This window comes from Tamandua tetradactyla, chromosome 5 (assembly GCF_023851605.1).
Source record: "Tamandua tetradactyla isolate mTamTet1 chromosome 5, mTamTet1.pri, whole genome shotgun sequence".
Classification (NCBI taxonomy): domain Eukaryota; kingdom Metazoa; phylum Chordata; class Mammalia; order Pilosa; family Myrmecophagidae; genus Tamandua; species Tamandua tetradactyla.
Window position 1 is genome coordinate 15822313 of NC_135331.1, and position 17369 is coordinate 15839681.

Consider the following 17369-nt stretch of genomic DNA (forward strand, 5'->3'; position numbering starts at 1 on the left):
TCCATGCCCCCCAAGTCTGCTCCACGGAAACTGGCAATACCATCCTCCCAAGTGCTCAAGCCAGAAGCCTGGGAAACATCCCCATCACCGTCCACCCTCTCACATCCTCCATCCAGTCCTGGCCTCCATCCACTTCCCTTTGTGGTGGGCTTACTTTCACAGCCCTCGAAATGCTTTTTTTATGCTTCCATTCATGTCCTCTCATAGTCCATTCCCCACAAGATAACCAGCATGGCTTTTTTTTTTCCAAAGATGAAGATCCAAATCTTATCATGTAACATACCTATTTCAAACATATTAATGACTTTCCAGTGCTTTTAGGATTAAAGCCCAAGTCCCCAGTGAACCCTGTTCTGACTTTCACCAACACCTATCATTGCCTCACCCATTATCCTCCAATCTCTACCCTCCAGCCACACTGACCTTCTTTATCTGAATGCAGCTTTCCTGCCTCATGGCCTTCGGACATGCTATTTCCTCTTCCTGAAACCCTCTTTTCCTTCTCTTCTCTTGGTGAATTCTCACTCAGTTATTCATCAGAAGCATCTCTCCAGACTCCCTCAGTAAATCGGACATCCCTGTTTATTCAGTTGTGACATTTTATACCTTTCCATCGTAGTACTTATGGTAACAGAATTATGTGTGTATTTGATTGCTCATCTGGTGATCATCTGCTTCCCCAACTAGAATGTAAACTCCCTGATGACTATATCCCTAGTGCCTTACAAAATGCTGGGCATGTAGCAGACAATAAATATACACTGAATAATGGTATGGACTAGATGGACAAAGACAGCCAAAAAAAAGTCATTGTTTCCTGTCTGTTGTTTCCTTTTAAATAGGAATGCCCTTTTCTCATATCAGGCCCTGGACCCTACCAAGGTAGCTGATTTACTGCCTGATTTCCTTGAATGTTCTACATTATGGGCCAGAGAGAGTCAGTGGGCAAGGTCATCCCTGGGATCCAGCCAGGGTGTTTTTCAAGTCAGTTCCTAAAGTCACAGGTGAACATCATCTAGCAGAGTTTCTTATTTGTAAGTTCAGGAGATACTTCCAACTTTGATGGGGGCTCAGACAAGTTTGTTATTGTTGGCCCAGACATGCATGCTGATCCCTCTGCTTTCTGAAATTCTGCAAAGGTGAGCCCCTCACCACTGACTCTTCCCAAGATTTCAAAAGTACTCTAAAATTACATGCTGAGTTTCCAGAATGTTAATGTGGGCTCTTTATAGTATCAGGGTTAACTGTTGAGGCTCTGAAGTTTGATTGCCCAGATGTGAATTCTGTTCCAGCTATGTGACTTGGAGCAAGTTATTTAAAATATTAACCTACTTGGTTGTGCCTCTGTTTCCTCTTCTGCAATATAGGCATGATACTCTTTAGTCTTCTTGTGAGAATAAATAAAGCACTTAGAAGAAAGCCTGGTACATAGTAACTACTCAGTAAATAAGGTTGCTATTACCTTCAAAAATAAATCAAGGAGGATGGTGAAGCAGAAGCAGCAAGAAAAGGAAATGGATTTAAATGGTAGCTAGATCCATTAAGGTCAAAGCCAATGGAGAATTTCCTTACAGCAAGCTCTGCATGGATGCCATGTGTAGTGGATCCTTCAAATGCTCTGAGAAGCAGATGGGTGGGGTTGATTTAAATAAGTTGCTTCGGGGCAATATGATTTAGCTGGAAGGCAGGGGCATTGCCTTGATGATCTCCTGCTATCCATTCTAGTCCGTCACCACATAATCATGCATTCCCCCCATACTGACTGAGCATGTGGACTATGCCAGACCCTTGATAGATACTGTGAATAGAGAGACGCCAGTCTCAACGTTTATTCATCAACAAAGAACCTCATGCCAACACTATGCCAATACCCTTAGGGAACTTTCTACCCAGTGTAGAAACCGAATCACTCAATATAATGTCAGAGGAGGCAATGGAGCGTAGATAGGTATTGCCTAGTAAATTTCTCTCTGGAATTATCTTTCAACAATACTTCCTAATATTTTGGTGGATGGTGGTGGTGTGGCATGAAGGAGATTTCTCTTTTGAAACCGAAATTCTTACATAAGACCCATGCATACCCTCCCTCTAATAAAACTGGCACAAAGGACAACATTAAAAGTAAGAACTTCTGTCCATAAAGAGACATTATCAAGTGTGAAAAGTCAAATCAAAGAATGGGAGAACATATTTGCAACCATTATGATTGACTAAAGCCTTATTTTCAGAACATATAAATAACTCGACAAGTCAATAAGAAAAAGGGATATCCCACTGGAAAGCCAGCCAGGAGATTTGGACAGGCATTTCATAAAAGATCTCCAAATGGCCAACAAACATACAGAAAGGTGTTCGGCCTCATTGCAATCAGAGAAATTCTAGTTAAAACCACTTTGACCACACACTTAATGGAATAGTTATAAAACAAAAAGACAGACAATTCTGCTTATGGGCAAGGATGTGGAGCAACTGGAATTCTCATATGTTACTGGTGAGAACACAATTTGGTTTAAAAAAGAAAGAGGTCGGAAATCAGTTTGACATTAATTATTATAGCTGAATATGATATTTATTATATTTTCGTTTTTTTAACCAGCATCCCCCTGCCAGGTATACACCTACAGAAATAGGTGTACAAAGACATAGAGAGAAGGATGTTTATGATGAGCTATTCATACTAACCCCAATCTGGAAACAACCCAAATGCCCATCAACACTAAGAGTAAATCAATAAATCGTGATGTATTCATACAATGAAATAGTACTCCATAAAAATAAACAACAGCTTCACCCACAATGGACAAGGGGTCACAAAATACAGGGTAGAGTAAAAGGAGTCAGTAACAAAATAATCCAGATAAGGAGCAGAAAAAGCCAAAACTGATCTTTGGTATTAAAAATCAAGTTAAGGGTTTTCCAGAAACCCACAACCTCCAGATGGGCCCCTGGTCCTGAAACCTAGACGGTCCAGCTTCTCCAGAACATCACCTAGTTCCGTCTCCCTACCCCATGCTATTGCCGCCCCTTCCAACATGAAAATGTTAGAATGGGGAAAGCCCAAAGACCCTGAAGAGTGGGTGGGAGAAAGATCAAAGGTGATGGTGCAGTTATACAGCGGAGGTAGGTTTGAACAAACGAGTATGATTGCTGAGGCATTATACTGATGGTTCCTTTAGTCTATAGCATCTCTAAAATTGTGGAATTGTAAGCCCACACCAAACTCTGAAATCTGTTCTACAACCAATTGTTGCAATATGCTTTGAAATTTATTGCTTTTTTGTATGTTTGTCGTTTTTCACAAAAAAGAAAAAAAATCGTCGATTGTGATGATTAAAAAAAAGCATTTATTCCTTCAAGCCTCCAATGTTCTGGAGCAGGTAGAAGGAGAAATCTGAGAGGATGGTATGGTGGCCCACGACAAACTCTGGGATCTGTCCTGTAACTACCTGTTGAAGAGTGCTTTGAAAATGACTACTTTTCTTTTTCTTTGCTTTGTCTATATGTCGTATTATACAATAAAAAAAGTTAAAAAAAAAAAAAAAAGCCAAGCTAGGGGTTACTTTGGGAGAAAGGGAATAGCATGACTGAGTGGAGACATAAGGAAGAACTTTTGCAGGCTGGCCAGGTTCTATCTCTTGACCTGGGTAATGGCTGAATGGGTGGTCACCTTGCAATGAACGTGTGTTGAGCTGTTCATTTAAGTTTTGTGCTTTTTCTGTAGGGACCCTATCATTCATTAAAAAGTTTAAAAAAAACAAAACAAAAACAGAAGGCCCTCATTGCGGCTGGGGCCCCTGACTTCTACAGGCAAAGCCTTCCCTGCAGCGGGAGCCCGGAGTGCTATTTGCCTTGGGATTGGGAGGATATGGGCTCCATCATCACACCTCCCTCTTGGGGGCCGGCCACTCTGATACCTCCGGTTGGCCTCAGGCCAGCTCCCTCTACTCCTGGGGTCTTTTGTGTTCCTCAGGTGGAAATGTTTTCCCAGCATGCTCCAAACCCCTCAGTGGGGAGGCCCCGGGGGCCTGGGTTTTGTTTCTTCAGCATCACCTTTCCCTGTGGGCTGCTTCAAATGAATTCTGTGGAAGTCAGAGATATGAGGGAGCATTAAAAATGTCAGAGGCAGATCCTGAGATACGCAGCTGGGTAAATAGAGCCGATGGAGATGTTTTTATTAGTGGGTTTACGGTTATGTTCACTTTAAGTTATGGATTTAAGGACGGGGTGGGGCAGGGGAAGAGGCCTAGGGTACTTCCATCCACTTCCAGACCTATTCAGGCCAAAGCATCTGGTTCCCTCATATTTGGGAGCGCCCTCATATTTAGGTGAAGTTCCCCATTTCAGGAAATTGTAGACAACTGTATTATCTAGAGAAGTTTCTTTCTTGGTGATAAGAGTTTAAAGCACCCTTTTTCTTGTACTTCTATAGGAAGCTTCACTGTCCAACCTTCAGCTTTAAAAAGAATGGATTTCAGATTGTCTGGCAAAGCTTAGCTAGTTTTCAAATGGGGACTGGAAATGGGGGTGGAACTCATGAGGTCTAGAGGACGGAGACCTCTCTGATCATGTGTCACAGTCAGCGTCCTCATAAGCAACAACAAAAACATGCTGTCTTTATAATTATAATGCCCACAATTATCACTTCATAAACACCCATTATGTAGGTCAGACAGACCAGAGCTCAGATTCCAGTTTAACAACATTTTGGCAACATGACATGATCTTGGGAAAATTATTTATGCCTCTGTTTCTTCATCTCTAAAATCTACATAATAATATTATCTACCTCAAGTGTTGCTGTGAGCATTAAAAGAATATATATCCATAAAGCACTTAGCACAGTAGTAAGCACACAGTAAACCCTTAATAGAGGTTAGCTATTATCAACATTAGAAGGTGTGATATTTGAGCATTGTCACGGAGGATAAAAATAATCCTAATAAGGCACATGAAAAGATGCTCAACTTCCCTGGCTATTCGGGAAATGCAAATCAAAACCACAATAAGATATCATCTCACATCCACCAGAATGGCCATTATCAATAAAACAGAAAATGATAAGTGCTGGAGAGGATGTGGAGAAAGAGGCACACTTATCCACTGTTGGTGGGAATGTCAAATGGCACAACCGCTGTGGAAGGCAGTTTGGCGGTTCCTCAGGAAGCTAAGTATAGAATTGCCATATGACCTGGCAATACCATTGCTAGGTATCTACTCAGAGGACATGAGGGCAAAGGCACAAACAGATAGTTGCACACCAGTGTTTACAGCAGCATTATTTACAATTGCCAAGAGATAGAAACAGCCCAAATGTCCATCAATAGACGAGTGGCTAAACAAGCTGTGGTATATACATATGATGGAATATTATGCAGCTGTAAGGCAGAATAAAGTTATGAAGTATATAACAACATGGATGGACCTTAAGGACATTATGTTGAGTGAGATTAGCCAGAAACAAAAGGACAAATACTGTATAGTCTCACTGATATTAACTAACATCAGTGAATGAACTTGGATAATTTCAGTTAAGAATAGAGGTCATTAGGAGATAGAAACAGGGTAGACATTGGGTAAATGGAACTGAAGGAATATAGATTGTGCGATGAGACAGATTGTAAAAATTCAGAAACGGATAGTACAACACTACCTGATTGTAGCACAATAATGTTAGAACACTGAATGAAACTGAATGTGAGAACGATAGAGGGAGGAGGCCTGGGGGCAAAACTGAAATTAGAAGGAAAAATATACAATAAAGACTGAGATGGTATCATCTAGGAATGCCTAGAATGTATAATAATAGTGACTAAATGTACAAATTTAAAAATGTTTTGCATGAGGAAGAACAAAGGAATGTCAATACTTCAGGGTGTTCAAAATAGATGATAATTAATATTTTAAAACTTTAACTTATGTGTGAGACTAAAGCAAAAAATATTTATTTGGTACAAAATTTATATTTTGACTAGTGCATTTCCTAGTATAACTTACGTGGACAGCTTATTTGAACACCATAAGAACATGGAATCTTGAGTAGGGCATGAGATTTTGTAGTTTGTCCAGAGTGATGCCTCGATAAATCCCAGGATTTGAACAGTGAATAAAAAGTATTTGCAAAGTCCCCTTGGGGGAATGGTAAGAAAGGGGGAAAATTCAACTTCCCCAAGTGGAAAATTCTTGATATTCTCACAAGCAGTGGGGACAACCAAAGCAATAGGCTGAGCCCCCAATCTTGGGATTTATTCATATGAAACTTAACCCCTCAAAGGATAGGCTAAGCCTACTTAAAATTAGGCCTAAGAGTCACCCCCAAGAGAACCTCTTTTGTTGCTCAGATGTGGCCTCTCTCTCTCAGCCAACAGAACAAGCAAACTCACTGCCCTCCCCCTCTCTATGTGGGACATAACTCCTAGGGGTATGGACCTTCCTGACAACAGGGGACAGAAATCCTAGAATGAGCTGGGACTCAACATCAAGGGATTGAGAAAACCTTCTCGACCAAAAGGGGGAAGAGAGAAATGAGACAAAATAAAGTGTCAATCGCTAAGAGATTCCAAACAGAGTCAAGAGGTTATCCTGAAGGTTATTCTTACACATTAAATAGATATTACCTTTTTAGTTAAGGTGTAACAAAGAGGCTGGAGGGAATTGCCTGAAAATGTAGAACTGTGTTCCAATAGCCATGTTTCTTGATGATGATTGTATAATGACACAGCTTTTGCAATGTGGCTGTGTGATGGTGAAAACCTTGTGTCTGATGCTTCTTTTGTTTACCTAATGGACAGATGAGTAAAACATATGGATTAAAAATAAATAAATAATGGGGGAACAAATGTTAAAATAAATTTAGTAGATTGAAATGCTAGTGATCAATGAAAGAGAGGGGTAAGGGGTATGGTATATATGAATTTTTTTTCTTTCTTTTTCTGAATTTTTTTCAGAAACAGAAACAATTGATGCAAATGTTCTAAAAAATGATCATGATGATGAATATACAACTATGTGATAAAAAATGTTCATATTGTATGTTGATTGGTTTTACTAATAAAAATTTAAAAAATAATAATAACCCTAATAGCTCAGGGCTTTCTAGTTATTATTGCTGATACTAATCTATTATGCTCCTATATTTGGACAGGGCAAACAGGAAAAGGCTGGTTTCTGCTCCACTATATCTAGGTTATCAGTTGGCAAGACAAACCACTGGAGTTAAGCAATCCACTTCCAAGTGGTTTCTTCACTCACATATCTGGTACCGTATCAGGTATGGCTGGAAGGCTGAGTTTTAATGGAGTGGGAGCACTTACTGAGAGCCTCTGCAGAATGCCTCTTTAGGGCAGGGGGACTTCTTATCTGGTGCTTCAGTGTTACAACAAATAAGGAGGAAGCTACACTGCTTTTAATGAACTAGGCTTGGAGGTCACATGATGTCACTCGTGATACTCCATTGGTCAAAGTAGTCCGTAACTCATCCTCAGTCACTCAATGGGAAAAGTGTCAAAGGATTTTGGTCAATTTTTTGGAAACCACCACAAAGGGCATACTCTGTGCCAGGTCCTATGATAAATTCTCACTACACATGATTTCATTTGGTTTTCAAAATAAACCAATGAAGTAATAATCTATAATAAGCCAAATTATTATACCTTCAACTTGCAATATATGGATGAGGAAACAGAGCTACCAAGAAGTCCTTTCTGGCCCAAAGTACACGGTTAAGTCATTTGGACCCACATCCTTTTGACCCATGTGATCTGATTCCATTAACCCCAATGCTCTCATTACCCCCATAAATACTGGATCCCACCATAAATATAAAAATAGGTGATAGATGATAGAGAGAAAGAGAAAGGGTGCTAGAGAGAAAGATGAGAGAGACTGTATTACAGTCAGGGTTCTTCAGAGAAACAGAACCAGCAGTATATGTCATATATATGAGATTTATTATAGGAATAGGTTTACGCAACCATGGGGATTGACAGATTCAAATTGCATAGGGCAGGCTTCAAGTTGGGAACTCTGATGGTGGTTTCCATGAATTCCCCAGGAGAAGCTGGCCGGCTTAAGTAGAAAAAGCAATTGTTCTTTCCAATGGATGAAATCACCAATTCTCTTTTTAAGGCCTTCAACTGACTGGATAAGACTTCTCTCATTGCTAAATACAACCTCCTTTGTTGACTGTAGAAGTGATCAGTCATAAATGCAATCAATCGGCTAATAATTTAAATCTACGAAATAGCCTCACGGTGACAATCAGACCAGTGCTTGCTTGACCAAACAATTGTATACCAAACCTAGCCAAGTTGATACATAAATTTAACCATCACAAATGTAGATAGATAGATAGATAGATAGATAGATAGATAGATAGATGGATGATAGATAGTTAGATAGATAGATAGATAGATAGAGATAGATAGATAGATAGATAGATAGATAGATATAGATAGATAGAAGTGTCAATCCCAAGTTGAAGGAAATTGAAGCTCAAATTCCTATAGACCCTGCAAACCTGAATCTACATTAGCTCTCTGAGAAAAGGAGGATAAGTATTAGAAAAAAAAAAACAACAACAATTATCCCAGAGAAAGCCACCTAAGGAACGCTGACAAAGGCCTCCTATGTGGTGTCTACAAGATGCTGAACATCTGGCTACTTCCAAATATTTGGATGATGGACTAGCATATTTTGTCCAACTTTTCCTCCATTTGTTTGATAAACACAGCTGGTTTCAAAATGAGAGGTGGAATCTTAATGCAGGGAGAGCCCTGAGAGATTTTCTCATCCAAACCACTCTTTATACAAATGGGAAAATGTAGACCCACAGGGAGGAGGGGCTTGGGCAGAGCTACCCACTGAATGTCTTTGACATCTTTAGTTTTACATGACTTGAACAGACTCTGTCCTGATTTAAAGTAGGTGTATCTCCTAGGATCCATCAATCCCACCTCCAGGAAAAATCCGGCAGAGATCTGTCTAGTGCTAGTTGTAAAGGAGGGGAGTTAGAGGCAACCTTGTTGTCCATCTCTAGGGGAATGATAGAGAAAATGTGGTGAATGTGTACTATGCATTTGTTGAAAACAAACAAACAAAAAGATACACACATATATACATATAACTATATAATAAACACATATTTACCCTAATATATGCAAATAACAACAAGAAAAGATCTTGAAAACATGGTATTGAATAAAAAAACAAGCAAAATTAGATTTATAGCTCAATAACTTATGTAAATTGAGCATATGCAAAAAACGATGTTTTAGAAGGAAAATAAGGGCATATTTCAGACATATGAAAGTGAATGCCTTTATTGGGGGATGAGAGTGGCAATTGAGATAAAGGAAAAAATTAAATACAATATAATACAATATAGCGAAAAGAGGTATAAAAGGTACATAGCCTATAGTGACAATAAATTATCAAATGAGGAGTATGATTCACTCTACTTGAGATAAAAAGAAATCTATCCACTTTTAGTCCAATGACATCGTGGGAAATACCAGGAATTCTTTCGCTGCACACAACACTCCAGCTTTTGGCCATAGGTCTGTTGAGTGAAGCTGAAGGGTGAAAGAAGCATGTCCTTTAAAAACCCTGTTTTCAACAGCAATAATGGGCTTAAGCCAGATGTGAAATATGGCACTGGTTTCACCTTTCAGGACTACAGGAACCTAGTTTCTCTTTGAATGTCTTGGAGATTTACCTCTCAGCTGGTGATCACACTGGGGTCTGCTAGGGAGATCACTTTTAGGAAATGACAAATGAATTCCCATCTTCTCAAAAGAGAGGTCTTACTGGAGCCAAGCTTTCTGGATGGCACCACCCACCACCAATATCACGGAGGTAAAAGTTCCCTTCCATTTCATGAAATCTTCATACTTTATAAAGTACTCTCCCACTTATCATGTAAAATAGGAATGGATTAGGAATTTCTATCATTATAAAAAAGAAAGTAGAAAGGAGAAACATACAATGATGGGCTCCAAGTCATACATGAATCTTTCAAATCCTATCTTAGATCTTTCCAATATATTCCTTTTTGGGTAATATCAGTACTCCTACTACTATTACTGCTATGAAGCATTTTATTGATTCATTTATTATCTCCCAGGTACTTTACCTGATGGATGCTATTGAGTCTATCTATGACTGAAATACTATTTTCTCCATTTTACAGACTTAAAAACTGAGATGCAGAGATGCCAAGTAAATTACCCCAGGTCTGTGAGAATAGCCGTGTGCTAGTTTGTGGCAGAGTGGGGATCCAAACCATGCTGCTTGATTTCAAAGTCTTGCCCTGCAATCACCATACCTTGCTAACTAGATGCATAAATCCAATTTGTTGAATACTATTTTTCTTGAGATATAAGCAGAGACATTTCATTCCTTGATTCATGTAGGATTTATTCAGCACCTATTAAGTGCCAGACAGTGTACTAGGCCCTTTAGTAAGAAAACACAAGGAGTGCTAGGGGGAATAATCAGCAGTTCAGATTCAAGCTTCAATGCTATTTAAGCCTGGATTCTCCATAAAACAGAGGCTGAGACAAAGATTTTCATGTTAGTGCTTTAATGGGTCATGTGATCCCAGGGAGTGAGTGAGTGATGGGAGAGTGGAGCAGGGCAGGAAAGAGTCAATACAAGGATGGGTCACCATTGAGGAGGCCACCGTTAGGGTGCGGTACTGTCTGAGAAGTCACATGGAACACGACTTGGGTCCGTCTGCCCAGGAAGAGGAAAAAGAAGCACCCCTCTCATGCTTTCATCCCCCACTGATCAAAGGATTGCCCGAACAGGTGTTAAATGCCCACACTGCCAGGCTGCACATGTGTGGGTGATGAATGGGTGCCTCCCGCTGCATCCCATTCTGTGACATCAACAAACAAGATCTGGGGTTGGAAGGAACAAGTACACAGAGTGGGCCTGAGGTGAGGCCCTATCTAATGGCCATAAATGAAAACTTTTCCAACCCTGCATAGAATGGGTCACCCGGTGGTAACTGCCATCAAAGACAGGTGAGGCAAGGGGATTGGAAGGGTGTATCAGAGGCCTCTGAATCAACTGCTTACTAGAACCAAATACAAAATAATAATATTAATAACTGTCACTGTTATTATTGTATAACTATTATTATTATTAACTTGGTACCTTCACAAAGAAGAAATTCAGAGTGCATTCAGTGCTGGTTCTACATACAAAAGTATGCTCATGTATATAGATCAACCCACCAAACCTTGTGATGACCATAGGAACCAAGAATGAAGATGGGTATGTTTTCATTTATAGATGAAAAAACTGGGGCTGAGTGGAGAAGTTGGTTGCTAAGGTTGCCCTGACAGAGAGTGATGGATGGGTTGGGATTCAAATTCAGATCACACCTCCAGGGCTATTTCCCTGATATCTGTGAAAATTAAAATTCTTGCCCTATCCTATTTCAGGAGAAGACAGCTGGGTGGGGGGAAGAACAGCTGCCATCAGCCTCATAAAAGATGAATTTTTTACCCCCTACTGCTTTGGAAAGAAAGGAACGAATCCTTTGGTTCTAACTGGAAATAAATAAAATTTAGCTAAAATATTGTGGGAGAAGGGAGGAATAGTTTCACAATTTCATCCAGAAGTGGATTTAACCCATTCAGAGTTCTATTACCAGTTACTATATGTGTGATTCTGGGTGAGTTACTCTTTTCCATGCTTCAGTTTCCTTATCTGTAAAATGGAGATAATAATGGCACCTAACCCAAAGGAGTGCTGTGAGGATTTAAAAAGAAAAGAGTCTGCACTGCACATAGTAATGCATCAAAAAACTTAGTTATTATTATCATCTCTAGACTACTTTTAACCCTGGAAATTGGACTGTGATGTTCCCTCTCTCCAGGTTATCTGAACAGCTCTTTCCCCGCTCAAAAGCTTTCAGTGGTGGTATTCAAGGGCCTCTAAAATAGTAACTCCTCCCCCTCTTCAATCTTTTTCACAGCCTTATATGTTGCTCCCCAGACATGCACTGGAATTTCCTGCTTCCAGATGTCTATGCCATTCTTTCCATGCTCTCTTCTCCATCCATCCACTCATCCATCCACCCATTCAATGATACTCAAAACCATCTCTGAGCCAAAAAGGGTTCATCTTGAGAATCAACTCCATTAATTGTAGCTGATGGGCTTCTAGGAGCCCCACATTGAGGTAGATTCTGGGGGTACCTTAAGGTTCAGCATTAAGCCTGTTGTGGTAGATTATAGATTTCTCTCGCAGAGTAGGCACATCCCATTCACTGTTTTCCATCAGATGATATTTGATCCACTTTTGGGGGCTCTTCTCAAATTCTACCTTCTCAATCAAAAAAGGACCACATTCACCTCTCCCCACTGCCAACTAGATGTGCATTCTCTTCCCATTTGGACACTACCAGTACTTTGCCCCTCTCCAGAGGACTTATGCTAGCTTTAAGCATTTGATAGTCAGATCCTTGAGGGTAGCTCATCCTTGATTTCCTAACATCTAGCACAGTGCACCTAGGCCATGGCTAAAAATTATCTTCGGAAACAGGAAAGTGAAGTTTTCTGGTTTTCTTTCTAATCTGTCACAATTTTGGTATTATTGGAGGTGGCAATGGTAACGAGGATGATAGAGGTGGTGACTGTAATGGTATTGATACCGGCAATGGTGTTGATGCCATTGTTGGTGGTGATGATGGTGATGGAAGTTGTGTCGATGGGTTGACGTTGCTGCTGCTGGTGGAGATGGTAGTGATGGTGACACTGGTAGTAATGGTGATATGTTGATGGTAGTGGTGATAATGGTAGTGTTGTTGGTGGTGTTGATATTGCTGGTGTTGATGGGCTGCTGGTGTTGTTGCTGATAGTATTGATGGTTTTATTGGTGGTGCTGATGGTGGTGATATTGGTGGTGCTGATGGTAGCAGCATTTTGTTGGTGGTGTTTTTTTTCCCTCTACATCCCCACAAATGGGTTGGAATATATTATTGTATTGCATTAGGAGAACTGGCCACATGAATCTGGAATGATTTCCTCCAACCCTCAAATTTGTGTATCAACAACATTTCAACAATCTTTCACAGGTAGCACAATTTTCAGGCAATTCACACAACTCAAAAAAAAAGGGGGGTTAGAGGGGATAGCTATAATAAATCCAGGTGTATCCTTATATTTGAAGGTAATTTTCTTTGCAAAATATATCAGGTTGTGATTGTCATATTATACTTCAAAGGAAGAATTATGCCCTAAGCTAAGTGTTTAGGCCTTCAAGGAAAAGGAAAGAACCTTGGGAGGCACCTTGGACCCTCCTGAGAGGACCTTGGACCCTGGAGGCAGAGAGATGGGCCTACTTTAGGTCTCCACTAGAACCCTCTTGGTGTTCCCACTGTTTGTGGCCCTCTAATGCTATTACTGTTTCTAACACAGGCTGAGACTCACTCCTGATGATCTCAGGCCATATGCCTTGAACACACCCCAGATACTGTCTTTGTTCCAGTATCCCTGCTTCTCTCCCTATCCCGATGAAGCCACTGTGGGAAACACAACTGATGTTGCTCTGACATCTCCTACATTTTCCTTTTTTTGTATCTCAGCCATTTGCTATTTCCAATTGCTCCAGAATTTTACCCTACAACCAAGCATCAACACCCTCTTGTGCCAGGTCCTAGACACACACAGGCCCTGTCAGTGTCTTGGAAATGTGCGTAACTGATAATAAAGACCCCGCCCCCTTCACAGAGCACTCAGATTCCAGGTCTACACAGTGGACAAGGATTGTAAAGGCACAGTTAAGGTACATCTATCAGATGAACTTCATAGAATTGAATGGCATATGTGTCTGGTTAGGATGAGGCTTTTGAAAACAAGATTGTACCCAGCATTTTCTAGCTTCACACATTTTTACCAAAAGCCAATTTGGAAAGTAATTTCTGACTAACATACTTTCCTTTACTCACTAAGATTTGTTTATCATTGAGCATGTAAGATGTGCAATGCATACAAATAATAATCTGCTTTTTCCTGCTATTAATATTTCCATTTCCAATAACATTTTAAAATTACAAAGATAATTGTTCATTGTTATAAATACAGAAACAAAGGGGAGAAAAAATAACACTATCCTCTCACCTAGATATTAGTATATTTGTATGGAAATTAAACACATGCATATATTTATACATAAGATACACAAAGTAGATTAAAAAAATAAATATTTTAGGATCTTTTTCATAAAATTGGTATCATACACTATCATTAATTTTACTATGTCATGCATATCTTTTCATTCCATTTAATTTTCTTCAATAGCATACATTCTATTAGCTGCATAGAATTTTATAAACATAAACCATTAAGCAACTTCTTTTTACACTTATGCATTTTTTACTTTTCTAACAACACTGCAATGAACATCTTTGGGAATAAATCATTATGTCTATCCACCCACATTTATTTTTTGGGATAAATTTCTAACAGAGGTGTTTTTAAATCAAAGAAATGAGCTTTTGAAATATAATTGCTTTTATTTGCATAAGGTTTAGCAAATGGTACTCCCCACTAATTTGTAAAGGATGTAAATTCTCAGTTGTATTCCAAGTTAGTGAGGTTTTATGGTATCATTTGCATAACTGTCAGGGCAATAGAGCAGATTTTCTCTCCAAGTATTTTTAATCAACTTTATTTTACCCTTGTAAAATAATCTTTGCCTAAGAGAAAAATTCTCCTTCTTTTGAAAACACACATGGAAAGTTCAATTTATTGGAAACAACTAAAGAAAATATGAAAGGATGATAATATTCATTAAATTTATGCCTATGGGTGTTTGTAATATTTGTTCTCTATATTTTTCTGTATACTTGAACTACTACATGGCTAAAAGGAAATGGAGGAGAAAAGAAAGTGGAGTGAAGATACTGGGGACAGTAAAGACACTCACCAGTTCTCCTTGTAGAGAACTTGGAAGACTCCAAAGAAAAGGTGAGACATGAACTGAAGGAGCAGACAAATGCCCATCAGACAGGGTGGGTAGAGGGAGAAGGTGTTTTAAGCAGGGGAGCAATCTGAGACAAATGGAATAGCATGGCACATTCAGGAGCACCATGGGGACTCCTGGCCTTGCCTCCCCCAGAACATTAATGACCTTCTCTGCTCCACAGTCACCTTATCTCTAAAATGGAGCTAGTACCTATACAAGCCTCCCAGGGTTGTGTTGAAGATTCTGTGGGATAATGCATCAATTACAGCATCTGGCACTTGGTAAGCACTCGAAAAATACAAAGTGTATAAAGATGCACATCAGTATGGTGGAGATCAAGTATACAAGTGGGATGGGCAGGAGAAAGAAGAAAAATAATGCAATTCATTCATTCATTCAATATTCACCGAGTCTGTAGATATAGCACTGAATACCCTGCTAGCCTTTCCTTAAAGCATTCCAGTCCACATGGCTAGAGAGGAAAGTAAAGTCCCTTCAGTATTGGGATTCAAGGTGGGGTCCACCCAAAGAGGTGGGGGGTCCTTAAACGGGAGAGACTTCCCAAATTCCTTGGCAAGGTGTGTAAGGTTCTTTTACTTGCTCACAGGTATTGTCTGATGTGTGCAGGGATTGGTAGACTGTTGAAATTCTTCTATGTATCATTCCCAACTCAGGCTTACACATCCCCATTTGGGGACCATCATTCCAGGCAACGGTCAGAGAAAAATAATGGGAGACTAAATAACGGGAAGTGATGAGAGAGACTCTGGGCCCAGTCATGCAAGCAAAGCATATACTCAAATCATAATAATACAAATCTCCTATGGCTGTTAGGAGAATTAAGTGAGTACATACATTACATGTAAGTTACTTAGATAACTGCTTGGAACCTGATCAACACTTTGCTATTATTATATCTCATTAAATCTTGATATTCAATACACTTCAGATAAATGAATAAATGAGTGAATTAATGAACTGTTTCAAGTCAGAGAATGACAGAGTGCACTTAACATCTTAGAAAAAGCTAACCATATTAACCATTCCCCTGAGAAACTTTCTGAATCCCACTCCAGAGGAACTGACTCATGGATGAGTTCAACAGTTGGAGATTATATTCCCCTTGATCCCCGAAATGTTCTAGTCTTTACCCCATGCACAGGGGCCTCCACATCACACTGGAAACATTTGGTCTGAGGTTGGCACCATGTAGGAGAGAGGACATGGCTCACCCAGTGCAGAAACTGACGGGAAGCATCTGCCTGGGACAAACCTGTGCAGAAACACGAATCACTAATCCTTGAATCATCTGATCCTCAGTATAACCCTAAAAGGAGGGGTTTCATCAGCCCTGCGCTGGTTTGAAAGGATATATGTACCCTAAAAAAGCCCTGTTTTAATCTGAATCCCATTTTGTAAAGGCAGCAGTTTCTTTTAATCCCTATTCAGTACTATATGTTTGAAACTATAATTAGATCATCTCCCTGGAGATGTGACTCAATCAAGAGTGGTTGTTAAACTGGATTAGGTGGAGACGTGCCTCCACCCATTTGGATGGGTCTTGATTAGTTTACCGGAATCCTATAAAAGAGGAAACATTTTGGACAAAGTGGGAGATTCTGAGAGAGCAGAACGACATAACCATGAGAAGCAGAGAGTCCACCAGCCAGTGACCTTTGAAGATGGAGAAGGAAAATGCCTCCCAGGGAGCTTTGTAAAGCAGGAAGCCAGGAGAGGAAGCTAGCAGATGACGCCATGTTCACCATGTGCCCTTCCAGCCAAGAGAGAAACCCTGACTGTGTTCACCGTGTGCCTTTCCACTTGAGAGAGAGACCCTAAACTTCATTGGCCTTCTTGAATCAAGGCACCTTTCCCTGGATGTCTTAGATTGGACATTTCTGTAGATTTGTTTCAACTGGGACATTTCCATGGCCTAAAAACTGTTAACTTGCAACTTATTAAACTTCCCTTTTTAAAAGCTGTTCTGTTTCTAGCATATTGCATTCCGGCAGCTAGTAAACTAGAACAAGCCGCATTCTCCAGATGAGGAAAATGAGGTTCCTATGGGTTGGGTGAATCCTAAAAGGGTTGAACTTTGTTATGACTATGCTCAAGTGTGTTAGAATCTGGTAGAATGAAATGGGAATACCATTTCAGCTCTTTTCTAGGTGATCCTGGATAAGGTACTGAATTTGCCTAAACTTTAATTTTGCCATCTGCTAAATACAGATAGCAGTCATTTCTATTTCCTAGGATCCTTATTGTGAGCTTATAAAAAGAGCACTTTGTGCCTAGCATATAGTGAATAGAGGCTGTGGCTATTTCTGCTCTGAGTCTTGCAAAGTTTCTCATTTTCGCCCAACCTACTTGATTGGGATGTATGCAAAAACTTA

The 17369-nt window shown here is 39.9% G+C and overlaps 2 long non-coding RNA genes across 2 annotated transcripts in view; one reads left to right on the plus strand and one right to left on the minus strand.

Annotated features, from left to right (window-relative positions):
• LOC143682265 (uncharacterized) overlaps positions 1 to 17369 on the minus strand; it is a 119821-nt gene that overhangs the window by 79614 nt on the left and 22838 nt on the right. The gene's annotated exons all lie outside the window — the stretch shown is intronic.
• On the plus strand, positions 10912 to 16362 carry LOC143682264 (uncharacterized). The gene is made up of 4 exons (XR_013175055.1): positions 10912 to 11024; positions 14881 to 14978; positions 15158 to 15257; positions 15651 to 16362. It is a non-coding gene; the product is annotated as an uncharacterized LOC143682264 (long non-coding RNA).